Genomic DNA, 19,000 nt, shown 5'->3' with positions numbered 1-19,000 from the left:
TCTTTCCTCGTAGATGGTGGTTACTTCTCTCCGTCCCAGATGGAGTGTTAGTCCTTGTGCGTTGCAAGCAGGCTTGGAAGAGGGGGGAGACAGAGAGATGGCAGCCAACACTGCCTCTCTTGTACTTGCAAAAATGAGTCTTCCGCGCCAAAAGTCCAACTGTCCCTTCACTTGAGGCTGCTCTGAAAAGCCAATTCAAGTCTGTGGCTTGTTCCTTTGTCAACTGGGCTGTTGCTCAATGTGTGGCTCCGACGAGTCTGTGAACAAACAGCTTTCCTTTGTCTTTCGATGGCTTGAAACCCCAGCTACTTTACTTACTGTCTCACTGATGGATTCCCATTCCATGACAAAAGGCGCCCATCAACCATGATGTTTCTGCTTTCAGCCATTCTCATTTCCACCCAGCGAATGTGTACTCATGTAAAACATGTTTGGACCTGCCCCAGCCAGCTCTTCTGCTGTACAGTGAATATAGTAGCTATTGTGTTCCTAACACAGATGAGACTGCACACAGGGAGGCTAAAGTAACAGTGACCTCAGTCTTTAATAAGACACTCCAGAGTGAGGAACAGACCTTAGGGGCCGGCTTTTATACAGTGCTCCCAAGGGATGCTGGGATCCCTTCGGACTTCAGGGATGCACTCCCTGGTGGCGGAACATGGGAGTGCATGCTTTACAGATACACAACATCACTCCCCCCGCCAAAGTCAAAGTGAAAACTATTTACAAGGTGAGGTGGTCTGGAGTCTTTCTTTCCCTGGTGGACCGCCTCAGTACAAATGTCTGTTCTGGTGTGTTGGCTGTGCCCTCGCTGGGCTGGCGTGTTGTTGGCCCTTCAGGGCTGCTGGGTGAACATGGCCTTGCTGGGCTGTTGGGCGTGATGGGTTCAATTTCCTGGTCCGGGGTGATGTCGTTGATCCTTTGGGTGTGTGTTGTGGGCTCGAAAATGGTGGTGTCTGCTGTGGGTTGTTCAGGGCAGTCTGTGAACCGCAGCCTTGTTTGGTCCAGGTGCTTTCTGCAAATTTGTCCATTGTCCAGTTTGACTACAAACACCCCACTCCCTTCTTTAGCTATCACCTTGCCCAAGATCCACTTGGGACCATGTCCATAGTTTAGCACATACACAGGGTCATTCAGATCAATTTCCCGTGACAAAATGGCACGACCATCGGTTACATTTTATTGCTGCCACCTGCTCTCTACCTGATCATGCAGGTTGGGGTGAACCAGCGAGAGTCTGGTTTTAAGTATACTTTTCATGAGCAGCTCAGCTGGGGTCACCCCTGTGAGCAAGTGGGGTCTCGTGCAGTAGCTGAGGAGTACTCGGGACAGGCGGGTTTGGAGTGAGCCTTCTGTGACTCGTTCAAGGCTCTGTTTAATTGTTTGTACTGCCCGCTCTGCCTGCCCATTGGAGGCTGGTTTAAACGGGGCCGAAGTGACATGTTTGATCCCATTGCGGGTCATGAATTCTTTAAATTCGGCCCTAGTGAAACATGGCCCGTTGTCACTGACCAGTATGTCAGGCAGGCCGTGGGTGTCAAACATGGCCCTCAGACTTTCAATGGTGGCGGTGGCAGTGCTTCCCGACATTATTTCACATTCAATCCATTTTGAAAAAGCATCCACCACCACCAGGAATATTTTACCGAGAAACGGGCCCGCATAGTCGACATGGATCCTCGACCATGGTCTGGAGGGCCAGGACCAGAAACTTAGTGGTGTCTCTCTGGGCGCGTTGCTCACTGAGCACACACGCTGCATTGCCATACACAGGACTCTAAGTCAGAGTCGATACCAAGCCACCACACGTGGGATCTGGCTAGCGCTTTCATCATGACTATACCTGGGTGTGTGCTGTGGCGATCCGAGATGAACGTCTCCCTGCCCTTTTTGGGTAGCACTACGCGGTTACCCCACAACAGGCAGTCTACCTGAATGGACAGCTCGTCCTTTCGCCGCTGGAACAGCTTGATTAGCTCTTGCATTTCAACAGGGATGCTGGCCCAGCTCCCATGCAGTACACAGTTTTTTACTAGGGGCAGCAGAGGATCTTGGCTGGTCCAAGTCCTAATTTGGCGGGCCGTGAAAGGTGATTTATCTTTTTCAAATGCTTCCATGACCATCAACAAGTCTGCGGGCTGTACCACCATCAACAAGTTTTCAGGCTGCGCCATTTCCACCCCCGTGGTGGGCAATGGTAGCCGACTGAGAGCATCCGCACAGTTCTCAGTGCCTGACCTGTGGTGGATGGTATCGTTATACGCTGATAGCACGAGTGCCCACCTTTGTATGCAGGCTGAGGCATTAGTATTTATCCCCTTGTTTTCAGCGAACAGGGATATGAGGGGCTTGTGATCGGTTTCCAGCTCAAATTTGAGGCTAAACAGGTATTGATGCATTTTCTTTACCCCGAACACACACGCTAATGTCTCTTTCTCAATCATGCTGTAGGCCCTCTCGGCCTTAGACAAGCTCCTGGAGGCATAGGCGACAGGTTGCAACTTCCCCGCAACGTTAGCTTGTTGTAATACACATCCAACTCCGTACGACAACGCATCACATGCGAGCACAAGTCTTTTACACGGGTTATACAATACAAGCAGCTTGTTGGAGCATAAAATGTTTCTGGCTTTCTCAAAAGCAATTACTTGGTTTGTTCCCCATACCCAGTTCTCACCTTTACGCAATAGCACATGTAGGGGCTCTAAGTGGGTGTTTAACCCCAGTAGGAAGTTACCAAAATAGTTGAGGAGTCCCAAGAACGACCGCAGCATTCTGTGGCCTGGGCGCATTCCTGATAGCCTCTGTCTTGGCGTCTGTGGGCCAAATGCCGTCCGCCGCGATCTTTCTCCCCAAAAACTCCACTTCTGTTGCCATGAAGACGCATTTCGACCTCTTCAGCCGCAGCCCTGCACGATCCAGTCACTGGAGGACCTCCTCTAGGTTTTGTAGGTGCTCGACGGTGTCCCGACCAGTGACCAATATGTCGTCCTGAAAAACCACCGTGCGTGTTACCGACTTGAGTAGGCTCTCCATGCTTCTCTGGAACATCGCTGCAGCCGACCGAATTTCAAACGGGCATCTGTTGTCGATGAACAGTCCCTTGTGCGTGTTGATGCAGGTGAGGCCCTTCGAAGACTCCTCCAGCTCCTGCGTCATGTAGGCCGAAGTCAGGTCGAGCTTGGTGAATGTTTTGCCTCCTGCCAGCGACGCAAATAGGCCGTCTGCCTTAGGTAGCGTGTATTGGTCCTGTAGCGAGAAACGATTAATAGTTACTTTATAATCGCTGGAAATCCTGACTGTGCCATCACTTTTGAGTACTGGAACAATCGGGCTGGCCCACTCGCTGAATTCCACTGGGGAGATGATGCCCTCGCGTTGCAGCCTGTCCAGCTCGATTTCCACTCTCTCCCTCATCATGTGAGGTACCACTCGCGCCTTGTGGTGAATGGGTCGTGCCTCTGGGACTAAGTGGATCTGCACCTTCACCCGGAAAAGTTTCCAATGCCTGGCTCAAAAAGGGAAGGAAATTTGTTCAGAACCTGGGTACATGAGTCCTCATCGACATGTGATAGCACTCAGATGTCATCCCAGTTCCAACTGATTTTGCCCAGCCAGCTCCTTCCAAGCAGTGTGGGGCCATCGCTCGGGACAATTCAGAGTGGCAGTTCATGCACCCTCGTAGGTGACCTTGACCATGGCGCTGCCCAGGACAGTGATGAGCTCTTTGGTGCACGTTATCAGTTTCGTGTGGATGGGGCTCAGGGCTGGTCTGAGTGCCTTGTTGCACCACAGTCTCTCAAACATCTTTTTACTCATGATGGATTGGCTAGCGCCAGTGCCCAGTTCCATGGCTATGGGTATGCCATTCAATTTTACATTTAGCATTATAGGTGGACATTTCATCAAAAATGTGTGCATCCCGTGTACTACAGTATCTGCCTCCTCTCTCTGAGGCTCGAAATTGCTTTGATCCACCATGGACCGATCTTCCTCCGCCACGTGGTGGTTAGCAGGTTTTGCAGAGCTTGGAGGTGCCCCATTGTTCCACAGCTCTTGCAAACATCCCCTTTGAAGCGGCATGAATAGGCTGAATGGAAGCCTCCAGAACGGCAACAAGGTGTGAATTGTCTTGAATTCATCCTTTGTTGCAGACTCTGAGTCATCTGGGTCACCTGAGGCCTGCTGGTAGTTGCAGACTCGTGGTTTCTGCTCTGTACATTTCTGCTTGCAAACACCGTTCCAGTTAATTTATGAACATTGCTTGCATTGTGTGCTGAGAGATTTGTTTGGTGTTATCACGTGGACATAAATGCCTGTGCGATCGCAATGGCCTTACTGAGGGTCGATGTCTCTACATTCAAAAGTTATCGTAGGATGGTCTCGTGGCCAATGCCCAGTACAAAAAAGTCTCTGAGCATCTGTTCCAGGTAGCCATCAAACTTACATTGCCCTGCAAGTCGCCTTAGCTTGGCGACGTAGCTCGCCACTTCCTGACCTTCAGATCGCTGGCACGTATAGAACCGATACCTCGCCATCAGCACGCTCTCCCTCTGGTTAAGATGCTCCCGAACCAGTGTACACAGCTCCTCATACGACTTATCTATGGGTTTCACCGGAGCCAGAATATTCTTCATGAGGCTGTAGGTCGGTGCCCCGCAGACCGCGAGGAGGACCGCTCTCCTTTTTGCATTGCTTCCTTCTACGTCAGGCTCATTGGCTACAAAGTACTGGTCTAGCCGTTCGACATAAGCTTCCCAGTCCTCACCCTCTGAGAACTTCTCCAGGATGCCCACAGTTTGCTGCATCTTTGCGTTGGATTCGTATACTCGTCGCCAGTTGTTGTGTTCCTAATACAGATGAGATTACACACAGGGAGGTTAAAGGAACGGTGACCTCAGTCTTTATTAAGACACTTCAGAGTAAAGAACAGACTTTAAGGGCTGGCTTATATACAGTGCTCCCAAGGGATGCTAGGATCCCTTGGGACTTCAGGGGATGCGCTCGCTGGTGGCAGAACATGGAAGTGCATGTTTTACAGATACACAACAACACTAAACTGGGTGGCGGTGTGAGCTGTGAGGAGGACGATAAGAGGCTGCAGGGTGATTTGGACAGGTTAGGAGAATGGGCAAATGCATGGCAGATGTAGTATAACATGGATAAATGTGAGGTTATCCACTTTGAGGGCAAAAACCCGAAGGCAGAATATTATCTGAATGGCGGCAGATTAGGAAAAGGGGAGGTGCAACGAGACCTGGGTGTCATGGTACATCAGTCATTGAAAGTTGGCATGCAGGTACAGCAGGTGGTGAAGAAGGCAAATGGTATGTTGGCCTTCATAGCTAGGGGATTTGAGTATAGGAGCAGGGGAGGTCTTACTGCAGTTGTACAGGACCTTGGTGAGGCCTCACCTGGAATATTGTGTTCAGTTTTGGTCTCCTAATCTGAGGAAGGACATTCTTGCTATTGAGGGAGTGTAGCGAAGGTTCACCAGACTGATTCCCGGGATGGTTGGACTGACTAATGAGGAGAGACTGGATTGACTGGGCCTGTATTCACTGGAGTTTAGAAGGATGAGAGGGGATCTCATAGAAACATATAAAATTCTGATGGGACTGGACAGGTTAGATGCAGGAAGAATGTTTCCGATGTTGGGGAAGTCCAGAACCAGGGGACACAGTCTAAGGATAAGGGGTAGGCTATTTAGGACTGAGATGAGGGGAAACTTCTTCACTCAGAGAGTTGTTAACCTGTGGAATTCCCTACCGCAGAGAGTTGTTGATACCAGTTCATTGGATATATTGAAGAGGGAGTTAGATATGGCCCTTACGGCTAAAGAGATCAAGGGGTATGGAGAGAAAGCAGGAAAGGGGTACTGAGGTGAATGATCAGCCATGATCTTATTGAATGGTGGTGCAGGCTCGAAGGGCCGAATAGCCTACTCCTGCACCTAGTTTCTATGTTTCTATGTTTCTATTTGCATCTTTTATAATCTCACCTTTTCCCGAGCTATCCTCTTCTACTGTTACAGCACTGAAATAAATGCTTGCTGTTATGTTTTGTTGCTGCTTTTTTCTAGGTCTGATCATCCTTTTAGATGAAATGTTAAACCAAGATGCGATGTCTCTTCTTTCAGGTGGAGTTAAATAATCGCATGGCAATATTCGAAGAAGAGCATGGAGTTTTCTTAACCACCAAAAACAGATTATCCGATCATTTATTTAATGGCTGTTTGTGAGGCCCTGCTGTGTGCAAATTGACTGCCATGATTTCCTACATTACAACAGTGACTACTCTTCAAAAGTAGTTAATTGACCGTGACTTGCTTTGGAACATCCTGAAGACATGAAAGGTGGCTTATAAATAACAGTTCTTTACTTCTATTCATCTTTTTATGTCTTCAAAGGTGTTCCATTTGTCCTCTGCTGTAGTAATGTTGAACAATTTAAAAAATGTTGTCCTTTTAAGGTTATACTGTATGTGCAGCTCCTACACTACACTTCAAAAGTACTTCATTGGTTGTAAAGCACTTTGGGACACCCTGAATCCGTAAAAGGTGCTATATAAATGCAAATCTTTCTTTTCTTTCTCCTGATCTTTGGTTTTTCTGAATCCCAAGTCATATTGAACTTAATCATTAATCATCATGGTTGCTGTCCCCGAAGGGTGTCACAAGTTCCATTTCTTGTACACTGTCTGGATCATTTATGAATACCAAGTTAAGATGAGCAGTGCCTCCCACATCCGCTTTATATTATTCTACTCGTGACTCTAAACCATTTGGGTTTTCCATGAAGCCCTTCTTCACACAGTAATTCATAACTGGAATAGTCTTCATTGAGGCAAACATTCTAGTAATTCAAGAGGTAGTTTTTGCTGTGATTGGAGACATTGCAGGTTTGTATTGTAAGGACGAGCTCGATATGCCAAATGGCACCTCTCATCTATCCTTTTCTTTGTCTTTTTGGATTGCTAATATTACAATATTGAAGGTCCTCCTAATAAATGTTAGGAGCAGCTTAATATAATATTCTTATACATTTAAGATAAACACTTAAAAACAATCTTGTATAAAATGTAAAATAATTCTTCTGCTCTGGTGCTCAATTTTTCTCTATGTGTGTAGATTTTGTTATTTTAGCTTTCCTTTTACATTAAATCTGTCCAGTATAACCTAGTCTGTTTGTTCCCTATCTTTTCTGAAAACAAAACCAGTTTTAAATCCTTTACTTGCATAATTTCCTCTGGCTTCCTGGTTGAACTGTTCATGCTTGAGGGCTGAGCAACATTAGGGCCTTGTACTTCAGGAAATTGAGGCCTAGAACTCTGACAATTGACACAGTTGCGCCATAGACATAACCAGATTATTTTTTCTATTGTGTGGTCTCTTTTCTGCAATATGGTTCTGCACTATGACTCCTTCCATACCTCACAAAAATGGCTATTATTCATACATGAGCAGAGACAGAGGGTGTCAGCAGTTTATTTGACTGGGGGCATATCACTGCTGATTTTGCACATACCCAACTTCCATGCACTGTGCTGATTTTCCCTTCCTACCCAAGAGTGCTCAGACCATTTGTAGTGCCTCTACCACATCCCTGATTCAGATCATTGTGCTCAGCAGATACTGGGAATTGAACCTTGGATTTAATTGTCTATATCGTTTAGATACTAAATTGATAAATTCACAGAGCTATCGGGTCCATCCTCCAGGTCCATCGTTGATGTGACTGCCGAGTGGGAAATGGAGCCTCACTTCCACAGGAACAGTTATCTTATCCATAGCACAGGATGACGCTGATAGAACTCATTCCCCTGGCTTCTTGGTAAATATACTTAAACCAATCGGTTTGATGCCAGTAACGAAGGTCCCTGAACCAGCTGGTTTTTGTAGGACCTCCTATAGAGCCCCTTATGTGGGTGTCAATTTAGATCACCTCTATCAAATTATTTTTAACAATATAATAACCCAAGACAAGAAAGCCAATGTGGTGAATTTGTAGAGGATGCTCTCTTTCTGAAATATCTGTATGTTGGTACACGGCAGATTGGAATTATAAAAATCAGCAAAGACTTCAACATGAACTTTTTATGAATTAAATTGCTTTATCAAAATGCGCAAATCTATACACATGAACTCAGAACTCTATGTACACAAGCTGTGTTTACTTTACAGAACTGAAATCTAATTTTAATTTCAAAAATCTGTATCAATGCATAGAGCAAATATAAAGGTAAATTCTGACTTTTTAGCGGCCGACCGGCGAAATGTGCTGATCAGCCACCCGTTCTGGCAATGAAGAAGACTCCAAGGGTTTGAGGCCCCTGCCTCATTTAAATTTAGCAGGCGTGTTGTGGTGTCTTGATGTGGCTTAACACATTGAGGCCTCAGCATCAGGCCGCGGCAACTGCCACCAAATTAATTGCAGGGGATGGGTAGTGATCGAGGAAGGCGGGGGTCCCAGGGAGACCCAGATTATTATTGTGTGCCCCAGCCCCACTGCCATAACTTCACCAGCATTGAAAACTCTAAGTCCACATGAAGAAGAGGCACTGCTCTTGGACAGGAGAGTCTGTGGGACAGGCTTTGGCTGGAGTTGAGTTTGCAACAGAAGGCTAGTAAAAAGCTGGGAAATGCTCTTTTTTTCTGTGCTTTCTCAAAGTTTTGCGATGCCCTTACACTCGGCTTCAACTTCTTCAAGGCAGATTATCAATCTTTGCAAAGCTAATCAAGCCTTTCTGAGTTCAACATCAAAGGGAGTCCCTTGCACGAAGAGGCAGGCCATGTCAACACCCAGGCAATTCCAATAGGGAAATCTACTGCCAAATCCACAACTTCAACTGCTGCCACTGTTTCACCAACTGTATCAAGGCATCTTGCTGATGCAAGCACCAGCACAGAGACCCCATACATGAGGAAGTAGCTAGTGAGTCAGAAGGGTTTTCATTGGGTAAGGGCACTTAGGGCTGGATTTTCTGCTATTTTGTGCCTCGTTTCACAGAACCCTGTCACAGAAGCCAAGCAGCGCTATGATGACAGCCATAAAGCCACCCACAGCATCATCGAACAGACAATTGGCATGCTGAAGCAATGCTTCTGATTCCTGGACTGCTCTGGAGGCAGCCTTCAATACTTCCCTCAATAGGTCTCCGAGTTCATTGTCATGTGCTGCATGCTACACAACTTAGCCATCATGAAGGGACAAGCATTGCCAGTGGGGATTGCAGGACCACCTCAGCAGGAGGAGGACGAGGAAGACGAGCCTGGCAAGGAACACATTGCGCATCCACCATAACCACAGGGGAGGCAGCGTGGAGATGTGGCTGCAGCATCAACCTTACATCGGCAGCTTGATCATTGACCGATTTGGTTGAACGGGGAAGGTGGCGTTGCAGCGTTACTTTAATTCACCATGTTGGCTATTAACATAAGAACATAAGAAATAGGAACAGGAGTAGGCCATACGGCCCCTCGAGCCTGCTCCGCCATTCAATAAGATCATGGCTGGTCTGATCATGGACTCAGCTCCACTTCCCTGCCCGCTCCCCATAACCCCTTATCCCCTTATCATTTAAGAAACTGTCTATTTCTGTCTTAAATTTATTCAATGTCCCAGCTTCCACAGCTCTCTGATGCAGTAAATTTCACAGATTTACAACGCTCTGAGAGAAGAAAATTCTCCTCATCTTAGTTTTAAATGGATGGCCCCTTATTCTAAGATCATGCCCTCTAGTTCAAGTTCTATTCTCCCCCATCAGTGGAAACATCCTCTCTGCATCCACCTTGTCAAGCCCCCTCATAATCTTATACGTTTCGATAAGATCACCTCTCATTCTTCTGAATTCCAATGAGTAGAGGCCCAACCTACTCAACCTTTCCTCATAAGTCAACCCCCTCATCTCCGGAATCAACCGAGTAAACCTTCTCTGAACTGCCTCCAAAGCAAGTATATCCTTTTATAAATATGGAAACCAAAACTGCACGCAGTATTCCAGGTGTGGCTGTAGCAAGACTTCCCTGCTTTTATACTCCATCCCGTTTGCAATAAAAGCCAAAAATCCATTGGCCTTCCTGATCACTTGCTGTACCTGCTGTAGGATTGCAAAATTCATGGAAACCCCTCAGTGTTTGGACTCATTGAAAAGGAAATTCGATTTGGGCCTATCAAACAGAAAGTTTGGGATCCTAAAATACTTATGGAAGAAATCTATGAGTTTTAACCAAGTTTGGGATTTTTAAAAGGTGAATGTTGGGTCTGCAAGAAAAGGGGTGAGGTCAATCTCTAAAAGGCCAGTTTGGACATTGGAGCTAATCAAATTGTCTGGGAACTGTTCACCCTTGAAACTTGCCCCTAGAAAACATTAGCATTTAAACAATTGACCACGGAAGAAAAATTATCCACCCCACCCAGAGGACCCAAATGTCACACACATATTCCAACACCTTTTCAACGGGCATAGAAATATCTGGCTCAGGCCAGACTTCCGGAAGCAAAAAAAGAAGCAGTGCTATCACAATGGACAAGTGTCATCAACTCAGAAAAGTCTATCAACGCTAGATTAAAACTTAATCAAGTTTCAGTTAGCTGGGCTGCAAAACTTAAACAAAGAACCAAGGTTGATTTGGGGCACAGATAAGGAAGCCTCTCAAAATATAATTAAGGCCTGGTTTTACAGCCAGGAGGACACTTTGCTTCTACACCAGCTTTGTATGCTTCAGACTTGGCAGACTTCAAGATCAGCACACCAGTTTTTCGTTAACCTGGTTCTTCAGAACATCAACCAAGACAGCAAGCGCGCCATGGCAGCAAGAGGCTCACGGAACAACCACCAAGATATTAGACAAAATCCAACGCACCCCGAAACTGCGACCCATTACCAACTGTCAAGGAAGGATTGGTGAGCATAGTCCCTGAAGCCCCAGAGCCTAACCTAGTTAGATAGGGGGAATTGGAAGGTGGGAGGTATTGTACTGCTATGTATGCGCTTGTGTTTGAATAAAGGATTCCCCATTAGAATGATATGTTTTCTCTCCTTTAAAGTGATAAGTTTTCTCTCATCTAAAGTGATAAGTTTTCTCTCATCTAAAGTGATAAATTTTCTCGGTTTTAATAAAAGGTGTATTCATTCTTCTTGAATAAAAACCATACATTTCTTTATACAAAACAGTTGTCTGCTGTACTTTATCACAGCCTGATTAATAAATCCAGGCTCGAGAACCAGGGAGTGGGAATGATTTGCAACCACTCTGGTTCAGGGAAGGCAAACTGACCCCGCACACCACCCCCTATACTGCATACTATTCTTTTGTGTTTCATGCACAAGTATCCCCAGGTCCCGCTGTACTGCAGCACTTTGCAACCTTTCTCCATTTAAATAATAACTTGCACTTTGATTTTTTCTGCCAAAGTGCGTGACCTCACACTTTCCAACATTATACTCTGTTATGTATGTATGTTAATGTATGTACTGTAACACTAGACACTGAATGTACCTTCACCCTGTATACACCATACCTGTACCACCAGACGGTGCTACTGTTGAAGATCTAAGGGTCACCTGTACACTGCAGGTAACCAAGTATAAAAGGGAGCTCACTTCTTGGTGTCCTCACTCTGGGAGCTGCAATAAAGGACTAAGGTCACTACAGTTCAAGTACTATACCCTTACCTCGTGGAGTCATTATTAGAGTGCGTGCATATACTACATACGCCATCTGCCAAATTTTTGCCCACTCACTTAGCCTGTCTATGTCCTTTTGCGGATTCTTTGTGTCCGCCTCACACATTGCCTTTCCTCTCATCTTTGTATCATCAGCAAACTTGGCTACGTTACACTCAGTCCCTTCTTCCAAGTTGTTAATAAAGATTGTAAATAGTTGGGGTCCCAGCATTGATCCCTGCGGCACCCTGGTTGCCAACCCGAGAATGAACCATTTATCCCGACTCTCTGTTTTCTGTTAGTTAGCCAATCCTCTATCCATGCTAATATATTACCCCCAACCCCGTGAACTTTTATCTTGTGTAGTAACCTTTTATGTGGCACCTTGTCAAATGCCTTCTGGAAGTCCAAATACACCACATCCAGTGGTTCCCCTTTATCTACCCTGTTCGTTACATCCTCAAAGAACTCCATCAAATTTGTCAAACATGCCTTCCCCTTCATAAATCCATGCAGACTCTGCCTGACCGAATTTTGCTTTTCCAAATGTCTTGCTACTTGATTCTGCGAACGAGACACAAGACACCAATAGTAAAAGTGAAACAAACATTTTATCGAAATGCAACATTTACAATTCCCCCCCCCAAAAAAACCTCATACTAGACAATGCTTAAAAACTAAATGAACACAAAACTGCTCCCTGCAGTGAACAAAATGTAAACTAACACAAGACTGGTTCATGCAGCAACACCATTGAAGAGGATTGCACTGTTATCACACAACTATGTACAATGTGGACAACGGTACAGATATTGCTGGCAATGAAGTGTTGCCAGCCCTTAATGGGTTTTTGCAAGACATTTCCCCCTCCCCCCCTTCCCTTCAACCCCCTCCCATATCTGCTGCTCCTCCTCAATGACTCCTCCGGTCATACAGCAAGGCTGCCAGAGAGCTGCTGTGTTGGCGGGGTCAGACTATGCAGACTGCATCTGAGGATGCCCTGGACCAGCTTTTGGCCTGGAAAGCCCAGCTTTGAACAGCGGCACCTCATCATCGGCGTGACCAGTCACAGGTGGCTGGGGTTTCAACCGTGTACGGTGAATGGTTGGCGAGTGATTGGTGGGGCCCAGAATGCTGTCATCCTGAGGAATGATAGCTACTGCCATTTCTGTGGAGCAACTGACTCTCCGATGGGGCTGGGCCTTAGGAACCAGAGCACGATGTCTCCCCACAACATGCTTACCTGCTTTGGCACCATCACTTCCCCATTGGACAGTGGGGAACGTAGAGAGTATGGAAGCAGACATGGACTGCATCACCTGGTCAAGCTGAAGCAAAGCTTGTGCCTGTGATGTGCCCGAGTCTACGGCGCGATCAATGGCACCGGTCACACACTCCCGGCCACACACTCTGGAACTCCACTGTTGCTTCTAGAGGCCACCAGCCTCTGTGTGTCGGCAATGATGGCCTCGCTGGACCATGACTCGCAACAACAATTTGTGACACAGCCTCCGCAACAGTCGCAGTGAGCTTGTCAATGCTCACTGGGATCCATTTCAATGCATCCATCAGCTCACGGTGCATAACTGTTATTTCCCTGATCATTTCCACCAGGTCCAGTTCCACGTCAGCCTGTCTTTGAGCAGAGCGACTTTGCTGATTCACTCTCTGGAGAGCTGGCCTGCGAGATTCCACCCCGGCACTGCGTTGCTGTAAGCCACTCGGGCCAGGAGCCTCGGAATTCTCAAAGTCCGGGACGTCAGCATCGTCCCCAGATGAACTTAGTCCCGATGAGGCAACTGGTGGGCTACAATGCTCTGCAGGATCATCTCCTCCCCTCCTTCATTATCTCCAACCATGTCCTGACTTGGAGTGCTCCCTCGATGGATGCTGTGCCTCTGGTTGGTCATCTGGAAGTAGAAAGCAACAGAAGAATGGTTAGCAGCAGGGGAGGGGGGCAGGGTGACATGAGGAAGTTGACTTTGCACATGTTCATTTGAAGGGCCGCTGCAACTCCATATCTCTCAATGCAGTATCTTGAGTCGCACCTTCCATTTACATACCCTCACTCTCCGAAGGGAGCTCAGCATTGTCTCTGTAACTGCCAGAGCTGGGACTCCAATGAGGGCCGAGACCCTTTCCTCCACATCGATCAACGGGATTGGTTGAGGCATACCCCCGCCTGGCCGCAGCTGCTCCCTTCTATTATGGGAGTGTTTGGACTGCAAAGAGAAAAATAGGAAGGGTATAGACAGGGTTTCTCTGCTGTTGTGGCACATATGCCTAGCAGAGTACAATAGGTGATACTGTGTGAATGTTATTGTTGCTTCCGTTCAATCTGTTTGGATGTTGCATGTGCTTCGTCAGTATTTGTTCGTAGGTTTGAGGCATCTAACATGGGGGCTGTGAGTGATCTTTCAGAAAGGCATAGCAGCAATTGGGGTGTATTGCGAGGGACGATGGAAATGATAGGGTTAATGTGCATGGATCATTAAAAGCCAATGGGTGCTGAAGTAAGCCTTCATCTTTATTATGCATTGTGATAGCCACTCCACAGAGTGTTGAGAGGGACCATATGCATGACAAACTTCACATAGTGTGTGAGATTCATGGTGGCAAATGGTACTCACCCTGATGAACCTCGTAAGGTCGTTGAACTTTTTTCGACACCGTGTGCCAATCCTGGACACAGTGTCTGCAGCAGACACCTCCTACGCTATCTCCATCCAAATTCACTTAAACACAAGAGGGAGTGGTCTGGCTCCCCTAGCAAGATGGAGTGAGGACTGCCTGCATGGACTAAGGCCTTAGTTGCCACATGTCTGAAGCGCTTGGCACGCTGCCTTCCCTCCTGATCCTCCATCTCAGCAGAAGTGGCTGAAGTGGGGCGGTTTATATGCTCACACATGCAAGAAGCTGCTGCACCCTGCATTAGCGTTTGCGACCAGAAAAAAAATTCACTGCGCATGCGCAAAATGGCCGCTTCCTTTAATGCTGAACATAGAAACATAGAAACATAGAAAGTAGGTGCAGAAGTCGGCCATTCGGCCCTTCGAGCCTGCACCACCATTCAATAAGATAATGGCTGATCATTTCCTCAGTACCCCTTTCCTGCTTTCTCTCCATACCCCTTGATCCCTTTAGCCGTAAGGGCCATATCTAACTCTTGAATATATCCAATGAACTGGCATCAACAACTCTCTGTGGTAGGGAATTCCACAGGTTAACAACTCTCTGAGTGAAGAAGTTTCTCCTCGTCTCAGTCCTAAATGGTCTTCCCCTTATCCTAAGACTGTGTCCCCTGGTTCTGGACTTCCGCAACATCGGGAACAGTCTACCCGCATCTAACCTGTCCCTTCCTGTCAGAATCTTATATGTTTCTATGAGATCCCCTCTCATCCTTCTAAACTCCAATGTATAAAGACCCAGTTGATCCAGTCTCTCCTCATATGTCAGTCCAGCCATCCCGGGAATCAGTCTGGTGAACCTTCGCTGCACTCCCTCAATAGTAAGAACGCCCTTCCTCAGATTAGGAGACCAAAACTGAACACAATATTCCAGGTGAGGCCTCACCAAGACCCTGTACAACTGCAGTAAGACCTCCCTGCTCCTATACTCAAATCCCCTAGCTATGAAGGCCAACATACCATTTGCCCTCTTCACCGCCTGCTGTACCTGCATGCCAACTTTCAATGACTGATGAACCATGACACCCAGGACTCGATGCACCTATGCCTTTCCTAATCTGCCGCCATTCAGATAATATTCTGTCTTCGCGTTTTTCCTCCCAAAGTGGATAACCTCACATTTATCCACATTATACTGCATCTGCCATGCATTTGCCCACTCACCTAACCTGTCCACGTCACCCTGCAGCCTCTTAGCGTCCCCCTCACAGCTCACACCGTCACCCAGCTTAGTGTCATCTGCAAACTTGGAGATGTTACACTCAATTCCTTCATCTAAATCATTGATGTATATTGTAAAGAGCTGGGGTCCCAGCAATGAGCCCTGCGGCACACCACTAGTCAGTGAAAGTTTTGGCTCGGGCGCACAAACTCAGTCATGCAACACCTGACTTAACTCCAATGCTCCTCCAGATTACTTTATTGCCAAAACTTCTAGTCGAATGCGTAAACTATTTACAGGTGTAAACTTTTACGCCCCGCGCGACTAATGCCCCAAAATCCAAAAATCCAGCCCTAAATACCAGTTAGATTTAGGAGTTTGGAATGGCAGAGGTGGAGAGTGCTGTTCCGCCATGGAGAATAGAGAAATGAGCACCCTCAGGTGTGGAGCCTAGGGAAACAGATCTTGGCCACAATAAAGTAGCCCAACGTACTTCCAACAGCACTGCCCTCTACATTTCTTCATTGCCCATTCTTTGATGTACCTTAATCTGCACAATCACAAAGATATTCTCAGCATAATGTCCAAATCCAGTGCAACAAATATATTTTCTTGCTTGTATGATGTGTGAGAAGGCTGCCAGTATGTTTCCACTTCGGTGGATTTTGTGCAATGTTTAACACATCATAAGAATTAGAAGCAGCAGTAGGCCATAAGACCCTTCGAGCCTGCTCCGCCATTCAATACGATCATGGTCGATCTTCTACATCAACTCCACTTTACTGCCTGATTTCCATATCCCTTGATTCTCGTAGTGTCCAAAAATCTATCGATCTCAGCCTTGAATATACTCAACAAATATATCACCTACTATCAAAAAAATGTACGGGCTTAGAAAGGCTTAAGCATTGATTCATAAGGGGCAGGTTGTTTCATACCAATTTAAATAAATTAGTTCAGGATCTTACAGAGGGGCTGAAATTCCAAGGTTTTTTTTGGGATGGGCGGGCGGGCGGCAAGAATGGTAGAATTCTGATAAAAGGGACTGGAATTTGGGATGTAACTCTGTTCTAAAATACACATTCAATCCCAATAGGAGGGGCTACTGGTACCCACTTATGCACCCAATGTGCCTACCTCTATAATGGTGCATGTATACAAATGATAGTATAATGAGGGCAAAAGCTGCTGCCCTAAATATTCTGCCATTTACAGCAGAATTGCACCTCACTAAAAGAAGGCTAAGTCACCCACATGATTTGTCAAACCAATGGCTGATTTTGTGGTCTTTGACTGTCTGCGAAATTTGTCTGAAAAATCAATTTTGATTGAAGTGATTAGAATAATAATTTCAGCTGTGCTACTAAGAAAGGATTCTGTAAACTGCCTTTGAGCAGTTTCACCTTTCTATTACGGTGCCTTTACTGTGGAGTTCACTATGGGCATTCCTGTATATATCCTTATAATTAAGTGAAGGCCTCAGGATAAGACTGCAACAAATTAAGAAAAAGACCAACTAGGAAGTAGTTTATAACCTCATAATTCAGAAAAATCTTGTCTTTGGATTGTTGGGGGCAGTCTTAGAGTACATCATCATACCGCCTTTGAAAGGGACAGCAAATTCGGGATTTCCGCAGGTGCTTGCTCTTGCGCTAAATCCTGAACTTGTGATCTATCAAGTTCAGACTTGACAGATCATCCGTTCCGACACTGAAATCCTTCCTGCTGACGCAGAGTTGGGCTAATTGCCCACCAATTGCCCAGCAATTATGCATGAGAATTTTTACGGCTGGTGCAAACAGGCGCAGCAGCCCGCTTGCACAGCGTAAGGGATACCCGGCAATAAATAATCTTCATCTGATGCTTTTTTATATTTAAATATATATGAAAAGGAATAAATCCAGTTTTGGGTAGAATGAGAGACTGTCCCTTGAATTGACAGTTTTGCAAATTAAAAAAAAATCATAAATACACTTCCCTTACTCCCCTCACTGTATCTTCAGGTGACCTTTCATGGTACAAAATGCATAAAAGCTTTTATCAACATTAGCTACTATATTTTCCCTAGAAAATAATGCAGTATACAGTGGGGGAGAATGAGAGACCTTCTGTTTCCTGATTGGAGCATCGCCCCATGTGATCCCAGGTACGCTTACGCATACAGTGTGCCCTGGGATCCGTGGGTCACTATTCTGCACTCAATTCAGCAGCATCTGATAGAAGCTTTTCGTTTTGGGCCTCACAACAGGAAAGTGTGCATTCGGTTCCGTGCTGGCCGCATGGTAATCCTTAACTATGCCACTGACCGCAAAATCCGGGCCGTTATATTTTTATGTGATAGCACACAAAACAGGCAAGGACTGAAACTCTTTTTTTGCAGTCTAAAATGAAGAAGAGAATTTAAATTCAGTCATACAGAAGGACAAGCAGGATGTTAATGTTAATTATTAACTCCACAGGCACAACTGAATCTCTCTGTGCAGGTCCTCCATGTGTATGTCCTCGATTAGGTTTCACTTCTCACTGTCCCTATTCAACAGTGAATCAGAGTTGACTCTATCCTCCAGTGTACAATACAGCTTGCAAGCAATCTGGTGTAAATTGATTCTGGATATAATCGAAATGGAGGGTATTTAATGTTTTAGAAAATAACAGAGGAAGGAGAGGTCGTCAGTAACGTATATATCAGCTTAAAAAACAGAGATTGACATACATGCAAACTACATATTTAAAGTTCTATCATTAAAAAAAAAATCTGATGGAGAATTAAAAAGAGCTTTGCTTGTCATAATGTATATTAAAAAAAATAGTTCTGCTTGATAGTTTTGATTGCTCATTTCATTAAGTTACATGATATTAAAGGGAATGTAGCTACATGGATTCCAAAGGGCAGAAAATGCTAGTCGGAGTTGTGTACAGACCACCAAACAGTAGTAGTGATGTTGGGGACAGCATCAAACAAGAAATAAGAGATGTGTGCAATAAAGGTACAGCAGTTATCATGGGCGACTTTAATCTACAATTTGATTGGGCGAACCAAACTGGTAGCAATGTGGTGGAGGAGGATTTCCTGGAGTGTATTAGGGATGGTTTTCTAGACCAATATGTCGAGGAACCAACTAGAGGGCAGGTCATCCTAGACTGGGTGATATGTAATGAGAAGGGACTAATTAGCAATCTTGTTGTGCGAGGCCCCTTGGGGAAGAGTGACCATAATATGGTAGAATTCTTTATTAAGATGGAGAGTGACACAGTTAATTCGGAAACTAGGGTCCTGAACTTAAGGAAAGATAATTTTGACGGTATGAGGCGTGAATTGGCTAGAATAGACAAGCAAAGGATACTTAAAGGGTTGACTGTGGATAAGCAATGGCAAACATTTAAAGATCACATGGATGAACTTCAGCAATTGTACATCCCTGTCTGGAGTAAAAATAAAATGGGGAAGGTGGCTCAACCATGGCTAACAAGGGAAATTAAGGAT

This window comes from Pristiophorus japonicus, chromosome 1 (genome assembly GCF_044704955.1).
Source record: "Pristiophorus japonicus isolate sPriJap1 chromosome 1, sPriJap1.hap1, whole genome shotgun sequence".
In the NCBI taxonomy this organism is placed as follows: Eukaryota; Metazoa; Chordata; class Chondrichthyes; family Pristiophoridae; genus Pristiophorus; species Pristiophorus japonicus.
This window is presented reverse-complemented; position numbering follows the sequence as displayed.